The sequence below is a fragment of the Dipodomys merriami genome, unplaced genomic scaffold, assembly GCF_024711535.1.
Source record: "Dipodomys merriami isolate MVZ:Mamm:240054 unplaced genomic scaffold, mDipMer1.0.p SCAF_21, whole genome shotgun sequence".
In the NCBI taxonomy this organism is placed as follows: Eukaryota; Metazoa; Chordata; class Mammalia; order Rodentia; family Heteromyidae; genus Dipodomys; species Dipodomys merriami.
Window position 1 is genome coordinate 16,474,464 of NW_027203493.1, and position 12,802 is coordinate 16,487,265.

Below are 12,802 nucleotides of genomic sequence, written 5' to 3' on the forward strand. Positions count from 1 at the left end.
ATGTTCACAAATGATCCAAATACTGTACAAGGGTTATATTTCCTTCATTCTATATCGCTTCCTATTATTGACACTAATCTCCTATTAATCCAGCCTCCAAGTTTTCACATAGGACTAGAAAACTCCCACTGAAAAGAAAATCCTCATGTACTGAAAGAGTTTTGTTTTCTTTGGAGAAACACATCCTTCTGGAAGACAATTGGTCTTCCTCCTACGATGTGGGCTGGTTGCTCTAGTAAGCTTCTGGTCTTAACTTTGTCTCATCCTAAAAATTCCCTGAGTTCTTCTTCGGAGTTAAGTCTAAGGTTCAGGAATCCCATAGTATGTCTTACTCCTCCCATTCTTTTTAACGTTAGTGAAAGGCATCTTCCAGTATCTTCCCAAGAAAAATAGGTTTGGAAATAAAATTTTTTGAGATCAGGGATTTCTGAAAATATTTGTATAATATTCCCACACTTGACTTGTGATTGTCACTTGTTGGCTTTTTGGCACTTGATAGACCTGTGCTTTTTGGTCTTTGTCCAGGAGTTGAAGAATAGGTGTATATTTAACCTTATACAAGAAGCATGGTCCTCCATCTCGCTTGTGAAAGGGTTCCTAGAGACAAACAGCTGACCGTAGGCACAAGACATGCAATCCACAGCAAGGTAAAACAAGAGATAATTAATACCTGCCTTCATCCACCATTCATATGTTTGCTTAACAGACATTTGCAGGGTGTCTTATTGTGTGCCATGCACTGTGCCCAGTGCCGGGACTTGGTGTGACTTGGGATAATGAACTCATATATATTTATTTTGACAGGTTCACATGGAGCCCTCAGGTCATATGGCAACACTAGGACTTTTCTTTCAAGCCGTTCACCTCAACTAGGTCAGCTTCCCTTACTTTAGTCAGCAGAAGCCAAACTCAATAGATAAGCATGCCAAGAAAAGGACCTAACAATGAACACCAAGACTCTTGTGTGTGTCACTGGGCAAACAGTATAGAAGATCTATTGTCTAGAGCTGAGGGGCTCGGCAAAGTCAGCCTCACCTACTCAGGCAGAGGACCTACCAGAAGCTTTCTCTATGCTCTGCCCCATGAGAAGTCAATGGATCGAGTTCTTGGCAAACGGCCCATGCTTCCCTGCTGAGCTAAATGAAAGGGGATCTCAAAGCCAAAAATGGTACAGAAAGGCAGTCACAATAACATCAATAACTTGAGTTGTTCTTGTTAATGCTGCTGCCAGAAGGGAAACTGTCCTTTAGGATAACTAACTGGAACACAGCACTGAGGGTCCTCATGACATTAACACGGAACACTCCCTTCTGTCTTGGTTTTCCAGACATGTGTTTTTCATTGTCAGTAAGTGAAATTTCAAGAAAGGAAGCTAACCTGAAGACAAGAGTATTTCCTTTCTGGATCCTGCAATATCACTGGTAGACTCTAGCCCCAGGGACAAACAAAAGTGGTGAGATATGACTGCCAAAAATTATGAAATAATGACAGATCTGAGAAAAGATATACTCTTAAAGATATCGACCAAAATGCTGCTCTATAATTAAAAAGTGGAAATTGCCATGATCTTGATTAAAAACCTGTGTCTGCGATAGAAACATATCCTTTGATGTGGAAAGATGTTTATAATGTGATATGTTATTTTTACCCATAACTATGCATGCATATACACATATTCAAAAAAAAATCTTTGGGCAGGAAAAGTACCAAAGTATTGAGAGAGGTTATTTCTGGGTTAATTTGTTTGTTTGTTTACTTACTCATAATATTTTCCATAGTGGTCCTTCAAAAAAAAACCCCGAATAATTTGGGGTCTTTTAAATATCTTCAAATATCTTTCTCCTTTCTTCAAAGAAGAAAGTAAGGACTTCAGCAACCCAGGATAATTGCTAAGGGACGTTTTTCCAGGCTACATGGTTTCCCAAAAACCCCAGTCTTGGCCCCCTGCACTCTATCTGCCTATTGTTTCTGGATCTCTACAGCCCAAGCTTGAGCAGTCACTTTTGCAGGAGGCTCAGAGATTAAGTCTTGGATGTTGCTACAAGGGTCCCAGCCGCCCACATATGTTGGTGAGTCAGGGCTTGCTTTGTGCTTCCAAGAAGCATCCAAGCATCAAACCTAGAGGTCATAGAAGGGGCATTTCTCAGCAGAAAGCCTAACAAATATGCTGTACCAGTAGAGGAAATCTCTGCTCTATGACAGTCCCTTGTACTGAGTTGTAGGACATCGGCTTTTCAGTTAGCTTATGGTTTAGGTGAAACCAAGCCTTTGAGCGTGTCCCAAACTACACACCCTCCCTGCCATATTTGATTACCTGCTGTATTCAGATAACATGCTGTTTTTCTTTACAGGTTGTTGTTGCCATTCTTCAGGTTAATATTATCTTCAATTTTCAAAGAAACCCCAATTTCCTCAGCATCTCATATGAAGGAGTTGGGCTAGGATTATACCAAGTCTATATCACTCCAAAGCCTGTGTCCTATCTTGTGTACAGGTTGATTTTGGATTCCTCCAGCCCTTCTGGCATCACCATATTCTGCCATGTGGGTCCTGTTGTCTTCAACTATGTCGCCTGCATATATAGCAGTAGTTGTGTAGGTGTGTGTGCATGTGTGCATGCATGCTCATTTTCTTCCCCTAATATTGCAGGAACCTAAAAAGGCAAAAAGTGAGTTTATTAGTCAGGATGGGCTGTTATAAAGTCATAACCACTTTGAAGTTTGAGATATTGAAGCAAAAAAAGATTATTTCTCATGTTCTGTACATTGTAGATTAGCTAGCAGTTTCTGCAGACCACAATCTCAGGTTGTGAGCTGTCAGACCACCACTTCATCCATTGCCATGTAGCACACTGAAAGAAGAGATGGATACATGATTCATTAAAATCTCCTGGCTGAAGGAAGCCGCATGTCTGATGGGTAGAGAAATACACTCATCTGTGTGCTTGGACGATACTGTGACATGTTCCAACTCCCCTGCTGATCCAAAGGACATCCAAAATGATATTGGGCACAAAAGCAATCACCCAGGTGACCCACATGACTTTATACAATACAGTGCAAATCGTATGCTGTTTGAAGCTCTGGAAAAATGGAAAAATAACTCTGAAGTGCAATGAGAAGCTAGTGAAACATACACATTCTCAAGCAATCACAGCAGGTAAATGGTGCAGACACTGTAATGAAATTGTAATACCTGTGACTGTGGACTGCCATTTTACTGGCGTAAAGCAACATAAACCCAGTACTTTGCAGCCTGTGGCTCAGAATTCTGACACAGGTCTCATTATAAGTAAAATTAGGTTTTTGGCATGCTGTCTTCCTTCCTGGAGACACTAGAATCCTGCTGTTCCTTCAGGAGCTGACTGTTGATGGAACTTAGTTCCTTGTGACTCCATCTTTTTATTTTTATTTTTTTACTATCAGATAAAGTCTGTTCCATGTTCCTGGAGATCACCATGTGGTCTTTACTCATGGCCTCCTCCATCTTCAAGGCCAGTCATAGAGGATCAAGGTCCCATTATACAACATCTCTAACCTACTCTTCTTCCTCTTCTATGTTTAAACAGTGATTGGACTAGCACCACCTAGAAAATCCAGCCTAATCTCATTTCTAGGTCTTTAATGTTAGCTAAATCTTGCAAAGTCCCTTTGCCAGGTAAAATAATGTAGTCAACAAAGTTTAGGAATTAAAGCAGGGACATCTTTGGAAGGAGGGGACCATTATCCTATTGTGATTATATCTATATATCTATATATCTATAGATAGCTATCTATATCTATCTATATCTGTGTATCTTATATATCAGCCAGGAATCAGTGGCTAATATCTGTAATCCTAGCTACTCAGGAGGTTGAAGGTTGAGATCTGAAGATTGTGGTTCAAAGCCAAGACTCTTATCTCCAATTAACCACCAAAAATCTAAAAGTGGAGCTCTGGCTCAAGTGGTAGAATGCTAGCTTTGAGCACAAAAGCTTAGCAACAACACCCAGGCCCTGAGTTCAAGCCCCAGACTGGCATAAAGGATAAATAAAATAAAGATACACACACATATTTAAGCTGGGCATCGTGTCACAAATCTGTAAAGCAGGAGGAGGATAGAGATTTCAAAGCCTTCCCAAGCATGCATATATATATATATATATATATATATATATATATATATATATATATATACATACATATATATGTGAATTATATATACAATCCATTCATTTATTCATACAAAAACCATTGTGATTGTGATTGATCCTGCAAAAGAAACACTTATTCCAAATGGGAAGGTTAGGGAAAGACTGAAGCGGGCTTGAGGGATGGAAAAACTGGAGCAGGCAGGAAGCAGAAGGGATTTCAGGTCACTGCATAGAGGACAGTGAGTCCTGCGTAGTGTCCCTTCAGTGTGTGACATGAGGTGACTAGAACCTCAGCCAGGGTTGGTGAGGCAGCATGTAGCTGGGGATCCAAGCATGGGGCTGTCCTGGAGTCAGAAAAAGCTGGTACAAGTCTTAGTTCTACCAGTTAGCTTGTGTGCCCTGGGACAAGTCACATCATCTTTGTAAACCTCTACAGCCTCAACTGAGAAGCAGTTGCCCTGTTTAAGAGTGGTAGAGAGGCTTTGTTGAGACAGTGTTTAAAGCACTTACAATTTGATGAAGAATGCTGCTCCTGTGGTTACCAGTCAAGTCCTTCGTCATCTGTAGTTGGATCCCCTTTAGGGAGGGGACTGAGTCTGGGAGGACTGGACAAGTGGAGTGAAAAGAATTCTGCCCAGCCTGCTCTCCTGCTCCAGTCCTGAGCTCGCAGATTCCAGGACAGACATTTTATACATCTTGAGAAAAGAACCTAGAAAAAGTGTTCCCACTGCACACTCTGTATTTTTCCTGGTACTGTGCTTAAGATACAGAACCAGAGACAGTACAGAACCTGTCTTCAAATAAAATCCTATTTTTGTGTCCTGGGATGGGGATTGGGCCTTTCTTCATTCTGGAAATGTTGTATCATCACATTGCTTTTCATGACCCAAAGCCAAAGCTCACTATGCTTGGGTCTTTGCTTCTCGGACTTCAAATTCTGGGTCCTAAATACAGATGTTGATGTCACACTCCATCAAACTGGGGTCAAGAGTTCTGAACTCAACTTTAGAGATCTAGGGTGAAAGATACAAGGATGTGTCTTTGTATGTGGATGTGTGTAAACAAAGCAAATCTGTTTCACCCAATTACGGTTGTGTTATACCATCATAACCCTTTTTTATTGTTGTTATCAAGGTGATGTACAGAGGCGTTATTGTTTCATAAGGCAGATAATGAGTACATTTCTTTTTGAGCAATGTCGCCCCTTCTATTGTTCTCTCCCAGTTTTTCCCTCCCATTCCTGCTCACTAGTTGTATAATTTATTTTCAACATAGTGTCTAGTGAGTAACACTGCTGCATTTGTTCACCCTTTGTCCCTCCAATTCTGTACCTTTGTTACCCCCACCAAGACAGATAAACAAGACAAAAAAAGAGAAAGAAACAGCAGCAACAAAAACCACCAAAAAACAAAAACAGACAATGCCATCTTCACCAATAAGAGCAGAAAAGGAAACAAAAACCTGTTCCATTTTCTGGAATTCATTTTGATAAATATTATTTTATATGTTTAGAGGTACTGAAGCATTGCGCCTTTGGCTCTTTCCTTAAGAGTATTCTTTAATCATACTGTGTGTGAATGACTAAAGTCATGTATAATGTATCATGTACCGGTGTATTTTAGAACTAGAAGATATACTATTATAATTCTTTATGCGTGTGTGACAGTACTAGGGCTTGAACACAAGGTCTGTGTGTGTGCTGTCCCTTAGCTTTTTGCTGAAGGCTAATGCTCTCCTACTTGACCCACAGCCCCACTTCTGGCTTTTTTGCTGGCTAGTGGGAGGTAAGAGTCTCATGGACTACTCTACCTGGGATGACTTCAAACTGTGATCCTCAAATCTCAGTCTCCTGCTCAGCTATAATTACAAGTGTGAGCCACCAGTACCCGGCTGGATATACTATGATAATTCTAAGCTGAAAAGCAAATGAAATAGAGTGAAATACCCTCAGACTTAACCAGTAGGCATCCAGTTAGGGATTTTCTCTGCAAGACTCTAGTAGAGCTAGTAGAGTCAGGCTAAGTGAACAGAACAAAACGTTGAGACCCAACTGCCCAAGGCCAGGCAGGAGGGCTGGGGAAGTGATGTCTTTACCCCCACCGCCCACACCCTCCACCCCTGTAGCATTTATCTCATACCACCAAAATTATAAGTAGTCATTTTAGAAAATACAGATTACTACATAGGGAGAAAAATTGCATTCATGTATAGACCCACCTCCTAGATAAAACCATAATTACTACTTGCTAATGTCTTCCGCATCTTCTATCCACACACTTTCCAATTTAGCTGAAATGGAATTACTTTGCAATCCTGTTTTGAGAAAATAAATATTTATCCAACAACTGTTATGTTACCTCCTTCAACCCTAGTTTCTTGTTCTATGTCACCCAAATTACTTGTAAATTGGTAATATAAATATAAGCGGGCATAAGGTAAGTATTTCACACATGTTAACAATTATCATTAGTGTTATCATAAACAACAATCATCCTTATTATCTTGTTGAATCATCACCAAAGCTTTGCCAAATTATTAAAGATGAAAAAAACTGAAGCTCATAGAATTATCTCTTACCAGATGTAAGTGGTAAATTCAGAATTTTCAAAGATGAAGGACAGAAAGCAAATTCTCCTTCCTTCCTTTCTTTCTTTCTTTCTTTCTTTCTTTCTTTCTTTCTTTCTTTCTTTCTTTCTTTCTTTCTTTCTTTCTTTCTTTCTTTCCTGCTCCTCCTCCTCCTCCTCCTCCTCCTCCTCCTCCTCCTCCTCCTCCTCCTCCTCCTCCTCCTCCTCCTCCTCCTCCTCCTCCTCCTCCTCCTCCTCCTCCTCCTCCTCCTCCTCCTCCTCCTCCTCCTCCTCCTTCTTCTTCTTCTTCCTGATGGTATAATGGTACCAAGATTAAACCCAGGGCCTCATGCTTGCTTACAGGGATGCTCTCTCACTCAACCAAACCTCCAGCCCTTTTTTGTTTGGTTATTTTTCTTTTTTTTTCAAGAGGAGGACAAGGAAGAAGGAGAAGGAGATGAAGAAGTTGGTTTGGTTATTTTTTAAATAAGGTCTCTTGGTCATGATCAGACTGACCTGGACTATAATTCTCCTATTTATACTTCCTGTGTAGCTGGAATGAATGTACATGCCACTACAGCCAGATTTTTATTGATTGATATAGAATTTCACAAACATTTTGAACTATTATGGAACCACGATCCTCATGATCTCTGCTTCCCAGGTAGCTAGAGTGAGAGGCAAAAACAATTGTGCTTATCTCAGAAATCACATTCCTTAATAGATTTTTTACCTTGTAAGTTTCATCAAGCACTTAAACTCCTACCAGAGAAGTCCAGGATAGGACAATTTGCTCCAGAATCCTGTCAATGTATCAGCTAAACTGATTTGTAACCAGTTGTTTCTAAACATATTAATTGCTCCTAAACTTTGGATCAATTGCAGCACAAAAATTAAAACTGTTCAAGATAGCTTTCCAAAGTCCTAGGCATTCTTTCTTGGCTTTATTTCCAATTCCAATCAATTACAATTTAATAATAATAATAATGATAGTAGTAGTAGACTACTACTACTACTAGTAGTAGTAGTGGTGGTGGTGGTAGCTTAAGCATGTCATTTAAGTTATGCCTAACCCTTCTTATAAGTGCTTTGGAATTAGCCACTGCATACCTGTGCCTTCCTAACCCCTCACTAGAACACATAATTCGGAATTTACTGTCATTGTCAGACACCTGCACTTAATTAGACTTCATTCATTGGGTTCTACAGCTTCCACTGGTGTGGCTTAGACTGGAGTCAACCCTCAGGTGGTCATGTCTGTTCCTTCACCTCACATGCAGTTATACAGAAGTTCATGTATGCACACACTCATATATACACATACACATGTTGAACTACTTTGAATCATGTGCTTGCCTATCTTCAAATTCTAGGTCAGCCCAGATCACACCAGGTCAAACACTGGCTTGGTACACAGTTTGATTGTCTGAAGTCGTCTGGATTTTCCTTTAACTAACAGAGAAACAATGTCCAGTTTTTAACGTATCGTGTTCTAGTCTCTAGAGAGTGGACAAATGACTAAGCTGGTGGAAGACAAGAGGTCTTGGGGCTCAGTCAGCCTGTAGGGCAGAGGGAAGAGCTTCTCTCCATAGAGTTCCATTGCTAAATTAGTTTGCACATCGATAGTGACAGATACCTGTAATTCATCCCTATGGATTAAAATCTTAGAGCTGCAGAATTTCCCTCTGTTAAAGTGCTCATGTCTCCAGGGAAAATGCAAAGTTTTGCTAATCAGTAATAGCAATTATTGTATTGGACTATCCTTAGTTGTTTACCTTAGGGGACCAGGTATTTACGTTTAAATGGGAAGCCTTATCCAAGATAGGTAGATTAAGAAGCCAGGCAGGATGAGAGTACCCGATGCTGGAAGAAAGGTCCTAAAGATAGGCCTGACCTTATAACCCTGACTACCACTGGCTTGTGGGGTGACTAGGTGTCAGACACTGCGGGGTGACCTCAGGTAGATCTCTGACCTGTTTTCATGACTCAGCCACACCCTGAAGGTGATCAAGGTGACCTACAGCTTCAGGCAGCTGGGTTGCAGAATTAATTAATGACTATGAAGAAGCCTGAAAACACCAGGCCCGTTGAGATGCAAGGCATGATTATTAAGTCATTAAGATGACTGCTTAATTATCATTTCTAAAGTTGCTTGTAGGGAAGGGGCAACTCTTTAGTTCTACCTGTGGAAACCCACGAGAGCAGTAGATGGATGGAGAAGGTGAGTGGCACGCAGGCCTGTCCCCCACAGCTTGCTCTCGCCATATGCTAGAAAGCCAAGACTTCCTACATCATTGAGATTAAGCAACCTAGGGAGACCCTAACAGTGACAAGACTTCCTGAGGGGATACAAGGACCAGCAGTCGGCAATTGGTTTTCTAGTGCTGGCTGGCACTACCTGCCAATTTTCCCTATGTCTTGGGACCAGACATTAAAGAAATTCTCTATGGTGCCTCCTACAATGCTTTCTTGGGTGGTCCATGTGGTAGGTGTCTGATCAAGTGCTCTAGAGACCAGTATGGAGGCAGAGCATAAGAAAGGGTTGGCCAAACTCAACCACCAGATAGGTGTTTGACCTTGTACAAGCCAGTTTCATACCCTCCCAAACTTCATCTAGCTCCTTCACTTACCCAACTGAGATCACAAACCCTATTCCATCATTCATATCTTCTGTAAATGATGTAAAAATTGAATGAAAAAAATCATAGAAGTACTTCATACAACATAGAATGCTATTTGGATAGTGTGTCTAGGATTCCAGATGCCTCCAGGATGTCATTTGAAGAAAACTTTTATGATCTAGGAGATTTCACCCAACAGTTTATTATCTGTATCACTTCAAATTGTCAGCATTATCTTCACCGAAGAATTTCCCCTCTTAGCCTCTTACACCTGTAATCCTAGCTACTCAGGAGGCTGAGATCTGAGGGCTATGGTTCAAAGCCAGCCTGAACGGGAAAGTCTGTGAGACTCTTATCTCCAATTAACCACCTGACAATCGGAAGTGGCATTGTGGCTCAAGTGGTAGAGCTCTCACTGTGAGCTGAAGAGCTCAGGGTCAGCACCTAGGCTCATAGTTCAAGCCCATAACCGACCAAAAAAAAAAAAGTATTTCTCCTCTTCAACATTCACCTTTCCAACTGTGGTATCTTTTCTTTCATTTTTAGTCTGAGACCAGGACTGGAACCCTGTCCCCAACACTTTTCACTCATTGGCTATCAACTGAGCCACGCTTCCAACACTTCAATTGTGATATAATCGCTAACACAAAACCAAGTTGAGCATGGGGTGGGAGCAAACATGCTAATCTGCTGGTAGGTGGCTAGGAGTGGGATCATCATGGAAGCTAGTTCTCTGTCAAGGACACAAGGCTTGGGATGGCTAACTTTTGATGAACAGGAGAAAGAACCAAGGAGACAGAAGCCTCAGAACCAGCAATGGAAAAGCTGAGCAGCACAAAAGTGCAGGCACTGGGAATTCTGTAGAGGAGGGAGAAATCACAGAAAAAAAGTTGCTATCATTATTGATATTAAGACTTTTGTAAAATCCTTGTAGATAAGAGCATCTTTTCTCTCTTAATCCTCATAGCTCTCTCCTAATGAATTATTACTTCCTTTCTACTTAAACTGAAACCTTGCGAGTTTTTAAATAACTTTCCCCAATGTAGAAGATCCAATATGTGGTAGAGGCCTGCCTGAAAGGCTGATTCTTAGTCTCCAAGTCCTGGCTGTATTCACCACATCCTCATACCTCTGCTTTACATGTTACCTGGAGGGAATATTCTTTTTTGATTTGAATTGACTCAGCCCTAAAAATTTTATCTTTCCTCTTCTTGAGGAGGAACTGAGACCTTAGAGATACCCAGAAGGAAGCTGGATACTTTCTTATTCCTTCTTTTCTTAGTGGATCACTGTCTAATCTGTTCAATGGAGCAGTAATAACAGCTGGCACCAATGAAGCATGAAAAATACAGTACATGTTTTACATGTAGTGAATGTACTTAATTCTCAGAAGGCTTATCAAATGAAATAAATGCATGTCCTCATTCTGTGGAAATCAGTATAAACGGATCTCAGGTCATGCAGACAGAAAAGTCAAGATTCACTCCCAATCTGCCAGTCTTTAAAGCCCATGTAAGGCATTGCATGAGAACCCAAAAGTTGCCAAGTGATATCTTTTTTCCTTTAGAAAAATATTTTTCTGAAGTATCACAGTGAAAAAAATATATTTCCCTATTCTTTCTTTAAATGTTATTTTTGTTGTAAAGGTGATGTACAGAAGGGTTAGTTACAGTTACAAAGGTCAGGTAATGAATACATTTTTCTTTGAACAGTGTCACTTTTTTCCTCACTTTCTCCCTCCTGACTGTGCTCCTCCACAAGTTGTATAGTTCATTGATTGTCAACTTAGTGTCTAGTGAGCATCACTGCAGAATGAGTTTACCCTTTGTCCCATCATTTCTGTGTTTCCCCTTACTCTCCCCATAATGGATAAACTTACATAAAAGGCAAAAAGTACAGAAATGAAAAACAGCAACACAATGGGAAAAACAAAAACAAACAAAAGCCCACAAAAAAGAAAAATAAAAACCTCTTGTTTCCATTTCTTGGAGTTCATTTTAATAAACATCATTTTATATGATTATATGTACATAGCTATTCAGCCCTTGTGATCCTCTCCTAAGGATATCCGCCTTTGGTCTCATTGTGTGAATGTTTAGAGTCCTGTTTAATTTACCATGTCCATGTATAATTTTTCTTCTTTTACTATCCATTGAATTGACTCAGATTTATAGGCATATTCTAATTACTACAGATGAGAGAAAACATGCAATCTATGTTTCCTTGGGTCTGGCTTACTTTGCTTAATATATTTTTTTCCAATTTCTTCCTTATGAATGGGACAATACAATTCTTTCTGATAGATGCATAGAATTTTGTCATGTATATATATGACATGTTCTTGATCCAATAGTCTACTGAGGAGCGTCTGGGTTGATTCCATATCTTGGCTATAGTAAACAATGCTGCAATGAACATGGCCGTGCGGGTGGCTTTCGTGTGGCCTGGTTTGTGGTCAATTGGATAAATGCCCAGGAGTAGAATTGCTAGGTCATAGGGAAGCTCTATGTCTAGTTTTTTGAAAAACTTCATACTGCTTTCCAGAGTGAACAAGTTTATATTTCCACCAACAGTGTAGTAGTGTTCCCTTTTGGCCACATCCCCACCATCATCTGCTTTGTTAGTTTTCTTGATAATGACCATTGTTGTGATTTACATTTCTTTGATGGCCAGGGATGTTAAATATCTTTTCATGTGTCTGTTGGCCATTCTTATTTCTTCTTCTGAGAAGTGTTTCTTTAAGTCTTTGGTCCATTTATTAATTGGATTGTTGTTTCTTTGAGGATTTGTCTTTGAGGGGTTCAATCTTTTGAGCTCTAAATATATTTTAGATATGAGGCCTTTGTCTGATGTATAGCTAGTAAAGATCTCCCATTCTGTGGCCTTTCTATTTAGCTTACTAGCTATGTCCTTTACCATGCAGAAACTAGTTTGATGCCATTTGATTTATCCAGTCTTGCTTTGTATTTCAATTTATATACATTTTTAAACTCTTAGAAATTATCTTTACTTACATATTTTCCACATTTTCTTGGGGGGTTATGAGCAAGGGGATTTTAAAAATTGAAGCAAAGCCAGGCGCCTGTGGCTCACTCCTGTAATCCTAGCTGTGAGGATCACAGTTCAAAGCTAGCCCAGGCAGAAAAACTCCATGAGACTCTTATCTCCAATAAACCACTCAGAAAACCAGAAGTGTTGCTGTGGCTGAAGCGGTAGAGTGCTAACCTTGAGATGAAAAGCTGAGGGACAGTGCCCAGGCCCAGAGTTCAAGTCCTACTACTGACAAAAAAAAAAAAAAAAGAATTGAACCAGAGGCCTTGTGCTTCATTAGCAGGTGTTTTATTGCTTGATCTATACCCTCAACTCTTTTTGAGTTAGTTATTTTTAAGATCAGGTCTTGCATTTATGCCTAGGCATGCCTTGGCTATGATTCTCCTGTTTATGCTTTCCATGTAACTGAGATGACAGACATATGTCACTATGA